The following is a 15,815-nucleotide window of genomic DNA, read 5'->3' as shown; positions in this document are numbered from 1 at the left end:
CAGAGAAAACAAATGACAGGCAAGGCATCAAGGGGAGGGGGTGTCCTTAAGTCCAGGCTTCCCGACTCTAGGCCCAGTTCTCCTTCCATAATCCCACGCTGCCTGTGGGCTTGGGAGCTGGAAGCTCGGCGGGTGGTGAGGAGAGCGGGGTCCGCCTGGTGGCGTCGGAATCCCCCTCCTCGCCCAACCCCCAATCCCCAGCCCCCGTGGGACTCCCAGCCCCGCCCCCTTCCCGTGCGGGCGGTGTAGCTGCGCCGCTGCTACCCGGGCGCGCGCGGGGCAGCACGGACGCGAGTCGGGCCGAGGGTGACGGGAGGTCGCCGAGCCTCCCGCGCCGCCGCCCCTTGCCTGACGCGCAGAGGTGCCGGGACGCGATTTGCCGCGAGTGACTGGAGCCGCTGCTGCCGCCCGGGCCCGCTCCGCCCTCAGTCCGCCTTCCTCCCGCCTCGCCCTCCGCCTCCGCTCGAGCCTTGCTCGCGTTCCCGCGTCCTCCCCACAGCCCCGGAACGTCGGGCAGCCAGCGCCAGCGCCAGCGCCAGCCAGGTGAGTGTGGCCGCCGCGCGGCCCGGGCGGGAGGAGCGCGCAGGCCCAGCGGCCGGGCAGGGAGCGCGGGCGGGCGGCGGAGGCGGCGGTGGCGGGCCCGGCTTTCTTCCCCAGTGTGGGCCGCGCGACTGAGGGAGGGGCGCCCCCGCCCCGCCGCAGCCCCCGCCGCCACCACAGACAAAGCAAGCGCCAGAGGTGGGAGCCCCGCGGGCGGCCCCTGCGTCCGCGCCGCCTGCCGGGTGCGGTCGCGGCCCGCAAAGCCCGGGCGGCCCGCGCGTCTCCCCTCCTGAGCGCCCTTGTTCATTTCTGGGTGAAAGGGACCTGAATCGTGCAACAGGTACGGGCGTTAATCCTTATTTAACGGCGGGTCTTGTCCACCCGGCGTGCGGGGACCAAACGTGGCGCCCGGCTCCCGGGCGAGTCCCCGTGTCCAGCGCCCGCGGCTTGCTCCTTTGTGTGGCCGATGACCGGCCCTGGCCGGCGGGTGGGGGACGCCCGCCCGAGGCCCCCGGGCTGCACCGAGGCTCCTGGACGCCTCCCTCGGGGCGTGGGGCTTGGCTTCTCCCGGGCCTGCGGGCTGTTAACCTCCCTCCAGCCTTTGGAGGAGTCACAACGGGAAGGGAGAGCGGGTTGGCAGGGTTATCTGGCTGTGTATTTATTTTTGTATGTGAGGTAGACTCATATTGGAAAGGAACCGCAGTCTGGCCGGCTCTTGAGGGTTCCTGTGGCATTTCACCCTGGGATGCACCGTTTGGACCTGGCTGCTGCTGCAACTGCTGCCGTGGTTCTCTTCTTGGTGCTTTGACATCTTTCTCTCTTACACAGACATCACCCAAGAAGTTGGAAGCGCCGTTGAGGGAGTAACTCGATACAGCTGTTTGACAGGTCGCCTCTTTCTTCGCATTTTGTCTGTGCCAAGTATACCCACCATGCATGCTAGCATAGGTTGGCAGACCCTCAAATTAAGATCACCACTCAAAATACCCCCATATTGGGAAATAGTAACCCGTAGTTTTTACTCTGGCTTGATGAACCTTATTTGCTTAGATGTGCGAAACTTTTTCTTCCCCCCAAGGAAGAATACAAAATGAAGAACAATGTCTTTGTTTACATACCTTGGGTCATGCTGTTACCTAGCTGGTTTCATTGGTATGCTATTTTAGTATAACAATACTAAATGGAAGGAAAATATCTGCCTTCTGCTTTGAGCAATAAAGTACTTCTTTGTTCTAGAACCAGGAAGCTTTTATACATAATACTTTGTGTGGACAAAAGTTAGTGACTGTCTTTACCCCATGACCGAATTCAGGAAAAAATTCCCAAAGGACTTAGAAAGCATTACACAACTCTATAGATTGTTTTTGTATTCCAAATTCGAGGAAATCATTTTGTTGTATATTTATTCAAACAATCTAGACTAAATTTAACCTTAAAAATTGGGCCTACTCTGTAAATTCCCCAGCATTAGGGAATGAATTGATTGCACTTAAAATAGTTTACCAAGCACTGAAACTCCTGTGAATAATAATTGGAAGGAGCTGGTGATGGACCTAGAATCTGACAGCAGAATGCAGAACATGGAAAGAGGTAGAGATTGCAAAGTTCCATCTGCTTGTGTTTTAGTTGATTGATGGGCATGTGTGAAAACTAAATGTCCACTAATTTAAAAACAAAATACTATATTTTAGCTTTTTTTTTAATGTACTCTATAAAGACTCCTTGAACCTCTCTCTACTCCCTAAAAACAAACGATATTAATAAGGACTTTTCTTTTGAAGAAATAAAATAATACCAAATTAATCTGATCTGCAGAAAGTTTCTCTGGCATAATTAGTAGTTTCACTTTACTAAAAATACCATTCATCTGTGTAACATCTAACTTCAAAGACCTTTCATAGCTGTTACAAGCAGCAGGAAGAGCCTCCTGAAAAAAGTAGGATATTAACTATTAAAAAGTAGCAGAGGGACTTCCCTGGTGGCATAGTGGTTAAGAATCTGCCTGCCAATGCAGGGGACACGGGTTCGAGCCCTGGTCTGGGAAGATCCCACATGTCGTGGTGCAACTAAGCCCGTGTGCCAAAACTACTGAGCCTGCACTCTAGAGCCTGCAAGCCACAACTACTGAGCTCTCATGCCACAACTACTGTAGCCCGAGCGCCTGGAGCCCATGGTTGGCAACAAGAGAAGCCACCGTAATGAGAAGCCCGTGCACCGCAATGAAGAGCAGCCCCCGCTCGCCACAACTAGAGAAAGCCCGCGTGCAGCAACGAAGACCCAACATGGTCAAAAATAAATAAATAAAATAGCAGAAACTTAAATTTCTAGAATAGTTTTCTTTTATTAAAATATAACTCATACTGTAGAATTCACTTTTTTAACGTACAATTTGGTGGTTTTAGTGTATTCACAAGGTAGTGCAAACCTCATCACTAATTCAAGGAACGTTTTGAACATCCTGAAGAGAAACCCTTGTACCCATTAGTGCCACTCCCATTCCCCTTCATCCACAGTTGGCAGCCACCAGTCTACTTTCTGTCTCTATGGATTTGCCTATTCTGGACATTTCGTATGAATGGAATCATACAATATGTGGCCTTTTGTGTCTTTCACTGAGCGTAATGTTTTCAGGTTTCATGCATATTATGCATGTATCAAGATACTTCCTTCTTATGGCTGAATAATGTCCCACTGTATAGATATGCCATATTTTGTTTATCCATTCATCAGTTGATAGACATTTAAGTTGTTTCCACTTTTTTGGCTAGTATGAGTAATAATGCTATGACCACTCATTTACAAGTTTTTGTGTGGACATGTGTTTTCAGTTTTCTTGGGTATATAATTAGCTGTGGAATTGCTGGGTCACAAGGTAACTGTAACTGTTTGAGGAACTGCCAAACTATTTTCCATAGCTGCTGCATCATTTTACATTCCCACCATCAAAGTATGAGGGGTGCATTTTCTCCAACACATGTCAAAGTTGTCTTTTTGATGATAGCCATTCTAGTGGGTGTGAGGTGGTATCTTGTGGTTTTCACTTGCATTTCCCGAATGGCTAATGATGTTGAGCATCTTATGTTCTTATTGGCCATTTATATATCTTGTTTGGAAAAATGTCTGTTTAATTTATAGTAGTTTTTTTTTTTTTTTTAATGACCTGGCTATTGTAAATAGTGCTTCAGTGAACACTGGGGTACATGTGTCTTTTTGAATTATGGTTTTCCCTGGGTATATGCCCAGTAGTGGGGTTGCTGGGTCATATGGTCATTTTATTTTTAGTTTTTTAAGGAACCTCCATACTGTTCTCCATAGTGGCTGTATCAATTTCCATTCGCACCAGCAGAGCAAGAGGGTTCCCTTTTCTCCACACCCTGTCCAGCATTTGTTGTTTGTAGATTTTCTGATGATGCCCATTCTAACTGGTGTGAGGTGATATCTCATTGTAGTTTTGATTTGCATTTCTCTAATAATTAGTGATATTGAGCAGCTTTTCATGTATTTCTTGGCCATCTGTATATCTTCTTTGGAGAAATGTCTATTTAGGTCTTCTGCCCACTTTTGGATTGGGTTGTTTTTTTAATTTTGAGCTGCATGAGCTGTTTATATATTTTGGAGATTAATCCTTTGTCCATTGATTCGTTTGCAAATATTTTCTCCCATTCTGAGGGTTGTCTTTTCGTCTTGTTTGTAGTTTCCTTTGCTGTGCAAAAGCTTTGAAGTTTCATTAGGACCCATTTGTTTACTTTTGTTTTTATTTCCATTACTCTAGGAGGTGGATCAAAAAAGATCTTGCTGTGATTTATGTCAAAGAGTGTTCTTCCTATGTTTTTCTCTAAGAGTTTTATAGTGTCTGGTCTTAGATTTAGGTCTCTAATCCATTTTGAGTTTATTTTTGTGTATGGTGTTAGGGAGTGTTCTAATTTCATTCTTCTACATGTAGCTGTCCAGTTTTCCTAGCACCACTTATTGAAGAGCCTGTCTTTTCTCCATTGTATATTCTTGCCTCCTTTGTCATAGATTAGTTGACCATAGGTGCATGGGTTTATCTCTGGGCTTTCTATCCTGTTCCATTGATCTATATTTCTGTTTTTGTGCCAGTACCATATTGTCATGATTACTCTAGCTTTGTAGTATAATCTGAAGTCAGGGAGTCTGGTTCCTCCAGATCCGTTTTGTTCCCTCAAGACCGCTTTGGCTATTCAGGGTCTTTTGTGTCTCTATACAAGTTTTAAGATTTTTCATTCTAGTTCTGTAAAAAATGCCATTGGTAATTTGGTAGGGATTGCATTGAATCTGTAGATTGCTTTGGGTAGTATACTCATTTTCACAATATTGATTCTTCCAATCCAAGAACATGGTATATCTCTCCATCTGTTTGTATCATCCTTTCATCAGTGTCTTATAGTTTTCTGCATACAGGTCTTCTGTCTCCCTAGGTAAGTTTATTCCTAGGTATTTTATTCTTTTTGTTGCAGTGGTAAATGGGAGTGTTTCCTTAATTTCTCTTTCACATTTTTCATCATTAGTGTATAGGAAGGCAAGAGATTTCTGTGCATTAATTTTGTATCCTGCAACTTTACCAAATTCATTGATTGGCTCTAGTAGTTTTCTGCTGGCCTCTTAGGATTCTCTATGTATAGTATCACATCATCTACAAACAGTGACAGTTTTACTTCTTCTTTTCCAATTTGTATTCCTTTTATTTCTTTTTCTTCTCTGATTGCCGTGGCTAGGACTTCCATAACTATGTTGAATAATACTGGTGACAGTGGACATCCTTGTCTTGTTCCTGATCTTAGAGGAAATGCTTTCAGTTTCTTACCATTGAGAATGATGTTTGCTATGGGTTTGTCGTATATGGCCTTTATTATGTTGAGGTAGGTTCCCTCTATACCCACCTTCTGGAGAGTTTTTATCATAAATGGGTGTTGAATTTCATCAAAAGCTTTTTCTGCATCTATTGAGATGATCAGATGGTTTTTATTCTTCAGTTTGTTAATATGGTGTATCACATTGATTGATTTGTGTATATTGAAGAATCCTTGCATCCCTGAGATAAATCCCACTTGATCATGGTGTTTTAATGTGTTGTTGGATTCTGTTCGCTAGTGTTCTGTTCAGGATTTTTGCATCTATATTCATCAGTGATATTGGTCTGTAATTTTCTTTTTTTGTAGTATCTTTGTCTGGTTTTGGTATCAGGGTGATGGTGGCCTCATAGAATGAGTTTGGGAGTGTTCCTTCCTCTGCAGTGTTTTGGAAGAGTTTGAGAAGGATGGGTGTTAGCTCTTCTCTAAATGTTTGATAGAATTGACCTGTGAAGCCATCTGGTCCTGGACTTTTGTTTGTTGGAAGATTTTTCATCACAGTTTCAATTTCATTACTTGTGATTGGTCTGTTCATCTTTTCTATTTCTTTCTGGTTCAGTCTTGGAAGGTTATACCTTTATAAGAATTTGTCCATTTCTTCCAGGTTGTCCATTTTATTGGCATAGAGTTGTTTGTAGTAGTCTCTTAGGATGCTTTATATTTCTGTGGTGTATGTTGTAACTTCTCGTTTTTCATTTCTATTGATTTGAGTCCTCTCCCTCTTTTACTTGATGAGTCTGGCTAAAGGTTTATCAATTTTGTTTGTCTTCTCAAAGAACCAGCTTTTAGTTTTATTGATCTTTGCTATTGTTTTCTTTGTTTCTATTTCATATATTTCTTTTCTGATATTTATGATTTCTTTCCTTCTACTAACTTTGGGTTTTGTTTGTTCTTCTTTCTCTAGTTCCTTTAGGTGTAAGGTTAGATTGTTTATTTGAGATGTTTGTTGTTTCTTAAGGTAGAATTGTATTGCTATAAACTTCGCTCTTAGAACTGCTTTTGCTGCATCGCATAGGTTTTGGATCATCATGTTTTCATTGTCATTTGTCTCTAGGTATTTTTTTATTTCCTCTTTGATTTCTTCAGTGATCTCTTGGTTATTTAGTAATGTATTGTTTAGCCTCCATGTGTTTGTGTATTTTACGGTTTTTTTTCCTGTAATTGATTTCTAATCTCATAGTGTTGTGGTCAGAAAAGATACTTCATATGATTTCAGTTTTCTTAGATTTAATGAGGCTTGATTTGTGACCCAAGATGTGATCTATCCTGGAGAATGTTCCACGTGCACTTGAGAAGAAAGGCTAATCTGCTGTTTTTGGATGGAATGTCCTATAAATATCAATTAGATCTATTCGGTCTCTTGTGTCATTAAAGCTTGTGTTTCCTTATTAATTTTCTGTTTGGATGATCTGTCCATTGGTGTAAGTGAGGTGTTAAAGTTCCCCACTATTATTGTGTTACTGTCAATTTCCTCTTTTCTAGCTGTTAGCAGTCGCCTTATGTATTGAGGTGCTCCTATGTTGGATGCATATATATTTATAATTGTTATATCTTCTTCTTGGTTTGATCTCTTGATCATTATGTAGTGTCCTTCCTTGTCTCCTGTAACACTCTTTATTTTAAAGTCTATTTTATCTGATATGAGTATTGCTACTCCAGCTTTCTTTTGATTTCCATTTGCATGGAATATCTTTTTCCATCCCCTCACTTTCAGTCTGTATGTGTCCCTAGGTCTGAAGTGGGTCTCTTGTAGACAGCATATATATTGGTCTTGTTTTTTTTTTTGTTTTGTTTTGTTTAAGATGTTGGGGGTAGGAGTTTATTAATTAATTTATTTATTTTTGCTGCATTGGGTCTTCGTTTCTGCGTGAGGGCTTTCTCTAGTTGCGGCAAGCGGGGGCCACTCTTCATCGCGGTGCGCGGACCTCTCACTATCGTGGCCTCTCTTGTTGCGGAGCACAGGCTCCAGACGCGCAGGCTCAGTAGTTGTGGCTCACGGGCCCAGCCGCTCCGCAGCATGTGGGATCCTCCCAGACCAGGGCTCGAACCCGTGTCCCCTGCATTAGCAGGCAGACTCTCAACCACTGTGCCACCAGGGAAGCCCATGGTCTTGTTTTTATATGGGTCTCCATTCAACGAGCCTGTGTCTTTTGATTGGAGCATTTAATCCATTCATGTTTAAGGTAATTATCGATATGTAAGTTCCTATGACCATTTTCTTAATTGTTTTGGGTTTGTGTTTGTAGGTCCTTTTCTTCTCTTGTGTTTCCCACTTAGAGAAGTTCCTTTAGCATTTGTTGTAGAGCTGGTTTGGTGGTGCTGAATTCTGTTAGCTTTCGCTTGTCTGTAAAGCTTTTGATTTCTCCATCGAATCTGAAAGAGATCCTTGCCAGGTAGAGTAATCTTGGTTGTAGATTCTTCCCTTTCATCACTTTAAATATGTCATGCCACTCCCTTCTAGCTGGTAGGGTTTCTGCTGAGAAATCAGCTGTTAACCCTATGGGATTTCCCTTGTTTGTTATTTGTCGTTTTTCCCTTGCTGCTTTCAATAATTTTTTTTTGTTTTTAATTTTTGCCAATTTGATTACTGTGTGTTTCGGCGTGTTTCTCCTTGGGTTTATCCTATATGGGACTCTCTACACTTCCTGGACTTGGGTGGCTATTTCCTTTCCCATGTTAGGGAATTTTTCTTCAAATATTTTCTTGGGTCCTTTCTCTCTCTCTTCTCCTTTTTGGACCCCTATAATGCGAATGTTGTTGTGTTTAATGTTGTCCCAGAGGTCTCTTAGGCTGTCTTCATTTCTTTTCATTCTTTTTTCTTTATTCTGTTCCACAGCAGTGAATTCCACCATTCTGTCTTCCAGGTCACTTATCTGTTCTTCTGCCTCAGTTATTCTGCTATTGATTCCTTCTAGTGTAGTTTTCATTTCAGTTATTGTATTGTTCATCTCTGTTTGCTCTTTAATTCTTCTAGGTCTTTGTTAAACATTTCTCGCATCTTCTGGATCTTTGCCTCCATTCTTTTTCTGAGGTCCTGGATCATCTTCACTATCATTATTCTGAATTCTTTTTCTGGAAGGTTGCCTATCTCCACTTCATTTAGTTGTTTTTCTGGGGTTTTATCTTGTTTCTTCATCTTGTACATAGCCCTCTGCCTTTTCATCTTGTCTATTTTTCTGTGAATGTGGTTTTTGTTTCACAGGCTTCAGGATTTAGGCTGCAGGATTGTAGTTCTTCTTGCTTCTGCTGTCTGCCCTCTGGTGGATGAGGCTATCTAAGAGGCTTGTGCAAGTTTCCTGGTGGATGAGGCTATCTAAGAGGCTTGTGCAAGCTTCCTGATGAGAGGGACTGGTGGTGCGTAGAGCTGGGTGTTGCTCTGGTGAGCAGAGCTCAGTAAAACTTTAATCCGCTTGTCTGGTGATGGGTGGGGTTTGGTTCCCTCCTGTTGCTTGTTTGGCCTGAGGCAACCCAACACTGGAGCCTACTTGGGCTCTTTGGTAGGGCTAATGGTGGACTCTTGGAGGGCTCACGCCAAGGAGTACTTCCCAGAACTTCTGCTGCCAGTGTCCTTGTCCCCACAGTGACCCACAGCCACCCCCCGCCTCTGCAGGAGACCCTCCAACATTAGCAGGTAGGTCTGGTTCTGTCTCCCCTGGGGTCACTGCTTCTTCCCCTGGGTCCTGATGCACACAGTACTTTGTGTGTGCCCTTCAAGAGTGGAGTCTGTTTCCCCCAGTCCTGTCGAAGTCCTACAATCAAATCCCGCTAGCCTTTAAAGTCTGATTCTCTAGGAATTCTTCCTCCCGTTGCCAGACCCCCTGGTTGGGAAGCCTGACATGGGGCTCAGAACCTTCACTCCAGTGGGTGGACTTCTGTGGTATAAGTGTTCTCCAGTTTGTGAGTCACCCACCCAGCAGTTATGGGATTTTATTTTACTATGATAGCACCCCTCCTACCATCTCATTGTGGCTTCTCCTTTGTCTTTGGATGTGGGGTATTTTTTTGGTGAGCTCCAGTGTCTTCCTGTTGATGATTGTTCAGCAGTTAGTTGTGATTTTGGTGCTCTCACAAGAGGGAGTGAGAGCACGTCCTTCTACTCTGCCATCTTGAACCAAATTCGTAGTTTCTAAGCTTATGTTTTCACACGTATTTTCTCATTTAGTCTTTGAAATAACACTGTAAAATATTTATCCCTATTTTAATGCTAGGAAGCTAAGGTTTAAAGAGGTTAAGTAATTTGCTTATTTTTTCCTTATGGAGCTAATAAGAGTCAGGGTCTGAATGTAAACTCAGGTCTTCTGATTCTGCTTCCTGCATTCTTGCCACTCTATGAGGCATACAGAGGTTAAATTGTGTTTGCAGATTTGCTTGGCTAATCATTGACAGAGTAGGAGCAAAATAAAATAAATGAGACCAAGCAACAACAAAAAGCAGGTGTTGTGGCCACACTGCCTCATGTTTTCCAGGTTTTGTTATACTTTTTCGAATAAATTCTTTGATTTCTCCTGTCCTAATAAGGTAGATATGATTTCCATGTTTTCTTTGGGTAACAACCTAGTAACAGCTTCTTACTGGCATAGCTAATCCTAGAACCCACTGTTCACTGAGTCATCGCACTGTCTATTCCCCTGGAGCTTCCATGTTCTCTATTTTCCCACTAATTTATACCCTTTTACCTTAGAGTTATTGACTAATTTCACAGTTTTCATAAACATTAAGATATTTCTGGGGCTTCCCTGGTGGCGCAGTGGTTGAGAGTCTGCCTGCTAATGCAGGGGACACGGGTTCGAGCCCTGGTCTGGGAAGATCCCACAAGCCGCAGAGCAACTAGGCCCGTGAGCCACAACTACTGAGCCTGCGCGTCTGGAGCCTGTGCTCCACAACAAGAGAGGCCGTGATAGTGAGAGGCCCGCGCACTGCGATGAAGAGTGGCCCCTGCTTGCCACAACTAGAGAAAGCCCTCGCACAGAAACGAAGACCCAACACAGCAAAAATAAATAAATAAATTAATTAATAAACTCCTACCCCCAACATCTTTTAAAAAAAAAATGATCTGATAGAGTATTAGATGACATACGTGACCATAGTCCAAAAAAAAAAAAATAAAGATATTTCTGGGTTACACAAATTAACTTTTATTTTTGAACAGGGCAGTTAGCCAGATTCACTTTGAAGTGCAGGATTACTAAGGTATATATTTCAGTTTTTATGTGCTACTTACTCTGTATCAGACATAGCAGGTTTGTGAAATTCTCAGCTCCCTAGAGGGTAGGTAGAGGCCACATGTTATTTATTCATCTTTGCATATCCATTGTCTACCATTGTGCTCAGACATGTCATAAGAGGTACTCTAACCTTTGTTGAATGAATGAATACAAATGCATTTTTTAATTGCAAAGAAAACAAATTCAATAAAAAATTATCCAGTACTCTTTCTTAGAATAAAGGCAGTACAAATTCTAGATAAAGAAAATATTTTTTATCCCTGGCATATGACCTAAAAAATAATAAATGATAAAAATTAGAACTTGACTTAAAACAACACTGTCTTATGGAAGGAAGTACATGTTCCATCCTGGGATTAAAAACATAGGCTCTAAGTACCTGGTGGCTGGCACAAGTGCTTACTTAGTTCAGTGCCCACATGTAGGATTGTACCCTAAGTGTTTGTTAGGTAAATGAATGCCCAATGAGTGAATAAAAGAATTAGTTTTCACTATAACAAGTAGAGGAGATACATCAAATGGCTATTAGGCCCTGCTTTTCATTTGTGTATTTTAATTGTCAAATATACATGTTAATCATAAAAATTCAACTAACACAGGAATATATAGAGTAAAAGTAAAAAATCTCACTTCACTATTTGTCCCCTTCCCTTCTTTCACCCCAGAGACCAATTCTGTCCCAGGTAACCTTGTTAACAGTTTGGGGTTTATATTTCCAAACCTGTACCTTTGAATTTATGTGTATATATGTACAAATACACACTGAATACACCTGTATGCCATACTTAGTACATACATGTGTATTCAGTGATTTTTCTTATATAAAAGAGATCATACTACACATATTTCTTTGTTTTTCACTTAAATCTATTAAGACATTTGCCTCTATAATCACAAAGGATAAACAATATTTATGTCTCACTTTTAGTTTACTATTCTTGAGTGGTTTGGTGTCAAGATTAAGGTAGCCTCTAAGAATGGGGAAACTCTCCTTTTTTCCTCTGTGCTCTGGAATAGTTGAAACTGCCCTGTAAACATTTATTGGCAATCACCTGGCAACCTTGCAGGGAGGGAATAGATCTGGGACAGCCTTTCTGATTTTTCCTGTTTTTATTGTTTTATCAAGGTTTGGCCTTTATTTTCTGTTACATTTTTGGTAAACAAGTTCTTCCCCCACACACATCCCTTCCCCCAGCTCTGATGAGTGAATTGACAAACGCAAATGATTAAATGAATCGATGGATGCAGGAGTATATGCGCTTTTCTCTTAGAGAGATCCGAGGTGGAGTCCTGCTCTTACTAATTGTATAACCTAAGCAAGTTACTTACCTTTTTCAAACTTCTGTTTCCTTATCTGTAAAATGGTAATAATCTCTACATTACAGAAATCTTGAAAGTATTAAAGGAGATGTGAGCTAATAATATATGAAAAACCTCTGTTGTTGCATCTAATAAGAATGAAAAAATTTATACTACTAATCTGTAATATGCTATACAAATGTAAATTTGTCACTGAGGTTACTGTAAATTGTTTTAGCCTAACAAGAACAAATTTAAGGAGAAAGGATGGTGACGCTAGGGACAGTTTCCACTAATAAATTGGAAGGATCTATAAAAATTTCCAGGCCATTTAGAATTTAATTTTGGTAGACAGTTATTTTTAAATACTTGTATGCTTTTGAGGCAGGATGGTAGGGGAAAGTAGTAAACAGACCTGGATTAATTTTGCATTATCACTTATTAGCCTTGTGACTTTGGATGAATTAATTTCTCTCAGTAAAATGGGATAAATACACCTACTTTGTAGGTAGTCATGAGGAAAGAGGTTAATATAGTGCTTGGCATCTAATAGGTGTACAAATTGTTAGGGTTTTTTTTTCTTTTCATGTAATGAGTGCCCAACAGTGATGAACATGAGGTATTGGGTTCTCTTATTTTAAGGCTGTGTGATGTAGTGGCAAGAGTCCTTAAGTTAGAGTTTTAGCTTACGTATTACACTGACTAGGCATTGACCTTGGACCAGTCACCTGCTAAGCTCCTTCTGTTTCCTTACCTATAAGAAAAGAGCAAGAGAACTGACACTTATTGAGGATCTATTTTACATGCAATTTACTAGGAAGTTTACAAACCGTACCTCATTTTATCCTCTCAGTAATCTTATCAGATAGAGATGATTGTCATTTCTCAATTTTATGGGTGAAGAAACAAAGGCACAAGAATTAGATTTTCTGAGGTCCATTTGGTGGACCCCGCAGTCCTGTCCATGTTCTTTCACTCATTACAGCTATCCCCTCCCGGGACGGTAGGGTGTTCCCCTGCATACAGGGAATACCAAATGAGGAGCATTCTGCAAATTGAAATACTGAGTGTATTAAAAAAGCTAAACCAATGTAGGATGAGACTTTTTATTTATTAATGATTTCCATTAATAAAATATAGAGATTGTTAATGTGTCCTAATGCCTCTGCTTAAGAGTAGTAATTTAAGTTTTTTAATACTTATGCTGCTCATAATCGCTTTACCTAAATTTATTAGGCTTCATTCATTTTCAGTTTGACCAGGTAAAGAAGAGGGGGTAGGGAGTGCTTGTAAAGGGAAAGATAAGCTTTACACCAATGTTTGATAGTGGTGTGTGTGTATGTATTTATGAATGGACGTATGTATGGAAGAGCTGGGAAGTATAGTTCTCTGGCAGTTTGGCATTTACAGAAACTACAGTTTCTTGGAAAGAAGTAGAGAATATCTGCATTATAATTCATTGTCTGCTACAGGACTTGCAGAGTCATTTAAAAAATGAAACTGCCTTTGTCAGCTGGTTTGTAAAGAGCTATTGCTTATATTCTTGAAAGATAGTAATATTGCCTTTCATTTTATAGGGGTTGCCATTTTATTTGATCAGATTTAGTGATACTGATTTGGCATTTCTGCAAGCCTTGTGCCAGGGATATGCAGAACAAAAAATGCTGTTGAGACATCATAAATTAAATTGCGATTCAGTAATAGTATAGATGGTTTAGAGATTATCTCTTGAGGCTTCAGTATCATTTTTATCCTATTTAGTATGAGTGGGAATTCCTGTGTTTAGATTAGAGAATTTTTTCAGAATAAGCTTGAATTGTTCTCGGTAAATCCTCACTGATACTGAATGCTTGCTATTTTGCAGGATACAGAACACTGTGAGCTTTATAAGAGTTACACAACATGGTTCTAGTCTTCCAAGAGTTTATATTTAGTTAGGGGGGCAATGAAGGAGGAGACCAAGTGAAGGGACACAGAGAGTTCTTAAAGCTTGTGTCTGCTCCTTGTAAAATCAGTTTTGCTGCATTGGGCTTTGGTGAGACACTGTAGGTTCTCCTGACGGATACTATCAGAAACATCCCAACTCTTTGAAAACTGGTAGTTGTGTATCTTGTACGTCTTGCTCTTTCTATAGTGTTCTCTTTGCTTTGTAAAAATTACTGTTTGGCCTAAGTACCCAGAATAGTTCCCCTTCCGAGTACTTTTCTGTATATCTCCTGGGCTGTGGACTGGGTTTTTCTTTTTGTGATGGTTGTTAGAAAGCCAGAGCCAGATTTGTGGCCTACCCCAGAGTAGGCATATAGGTTTTATGCTGTACATTTTTTCAGCTTTTTTTCGTGGCATCATATTTGGTGTTTTCTTTATTCTTCTGCTAATATTTTAAATCTATTAACTTTTTGTAGTTCATGGATTCTTGTAAGCCTCGTTAATCCTTTTCAGAACAAAATAGGGGTATATGTAAATGAATATATATGAAATTCATGAAGGAACGTATCAAGGCAAACAGATCAATATAGTAGAGAGTAGTATGGCGAATAGGTTTTATTTCACGGGCCAGCCTTGGTTGATACTGATGGCTGCATGGAGGACCGCGTTAAAAAGTAGTTGGAGGCAGTGTGTAGATTTAGTGGGAAAGGCTCCTGTGATCATTGAGCAGTGTTGTTGTCATGGATGTAGGAGTAGTGATGGCGTGAGTGTCTGTATTTGCCATCCCTGTTACAGACAGACTCTACAGGATGCTGAATAGCTCAACAGGTGGGTGGCTTTTAATTTAAGAGCTAGGTTTTGCTGGGAGGGATAAGGAATTGGGGAACAAGCTGATTTGTTGGGGTTGGGAGTCAGATTGGTTTGGCTAGAATAAAATGTTTGCACTACATAAGGAGAAATGAGGTTGGTGGGAAAAGTGGGGGGGTGGGTAACTGGTAGGTGGAGGAGATTAGATTTTTTAATCTCCTAAAATTCTCTCTAATTATTCCCCTATGTTATTTCCAGGGCTTTGCCTGAGTTCAGGTCCTTGTCATACTTTTAATTTTTTTTTTTTTTTTTTTTGCGGTACGCGGGCCTCTCACTGTTGTGGCCTCTCCCGTTGCGGAGCAAGGCTCCGGACGCGCAGGCTCAGTGGCCTTGGCTCATGGGCCCATCTGCTCTGTGGCATGTGGGATCTTCCCGGACCGGGCATGAACCCGTGTCCCCTCCATCGGCAGGCGGACTCTCAACCACTGCGCCACCAGGGAAGCCCCATACTTCTAATTTTAAAAGTTAATTGAGTAGGTAATATATGTTTTAAAATTTAAAAAGTGCAAGAGGACACAATCAAAAGTCTTTTATTTCTGTTCCTCAGCTACAGAGTTCTCTCTACAAAGTCAACCAGTGTTATCAGATTCTTATGTATCCTTCCAGAAATAATTTTTGTATACGTATGTGCTTTCCCAACCATTTTACACAAATGATATTTCTGTACTTATGCACATACTGCTTCTTCCATACTATATACACTTTCCTCTTCTTTTTTTAAAAATTAATTTATTTATTTTTGGCTGCGTTGGGTCTTTGTTGCTGCATGTGGGCTTTCTCTAGTTGCAGCGAGCAGGGGCCACTCTTCGTTGCGGTGTGCGGGCTTCTCATTGCGGTGGCTTCTCTTGTTGTGGATCACGGGCTCTAGGTGTGCGGGCTTCAGTAGTTGTGGCTCGTGGACTGTAGACCGTAGGCTTAGTAGCTGTGGCACCCAGGCTTAGTTGCTCCGCGGCATGTGGGATCTTCCCTGACCAGGGCTCGAACCTGTGTCCCCTGCATTGGCAGGTGGATTCTTAACCACTGTGCCACCAGGGAAGTCCTTTATTCTTTACCTTACGTCTTTCACTTTACCTTACATCTTTCACTT

The 15,815-nt window shown here is 41.6% G+C and overlaps 1 protein-coding gene across 8 annotated transcripts in view; it reads left to right on the top strand.

Moving 5' to 3' along the window:
* Window positions 1-257: 257 nt before the first annotated feature.
* Window positions 258-15,815, top strand: part of SESTD1 (SEC14 and spectrin domain containing 1) — a 141,400-nt gene continuing 125,842 nt past the window's right edge. For 4 of the 8 annotated variants that reach the window (XM_082630963.1, XM_082630964.1, XM_082630965.1 and 1 more), the window contains exon 1: window positions 462-549. The gene's annotated coding sequence lies outside the window, so the exon portion shown is untranslated. Of the gene's footprint in view, window positions 550-827; window positions 881-1,368; window positions 1,429-15,815 lie in introns of those variants that run through there. The other 4 variants (XM_082630960.1, XM_082630961.1, XM_082630959.1 and 1 more) reach the window with 4 other exon arrangements.

This window comes from Mesoplodon mirus (genome assembly GCF_964341445.2).
Source record: "Mesoplodon mirus genome assembly, chromosome: 8".
Taxonomy (NCBI): Eukaryota; Metazoa; Chordata; class Mammalia; order Artiodactyla; family Ziphiidae; genus Mesoplodon; species Mesoplodon mirus.
Note: the sequence above shows the minus strand (reverse complement) of the source record. Positions and strands in the feature narration are given on the sequence as shown.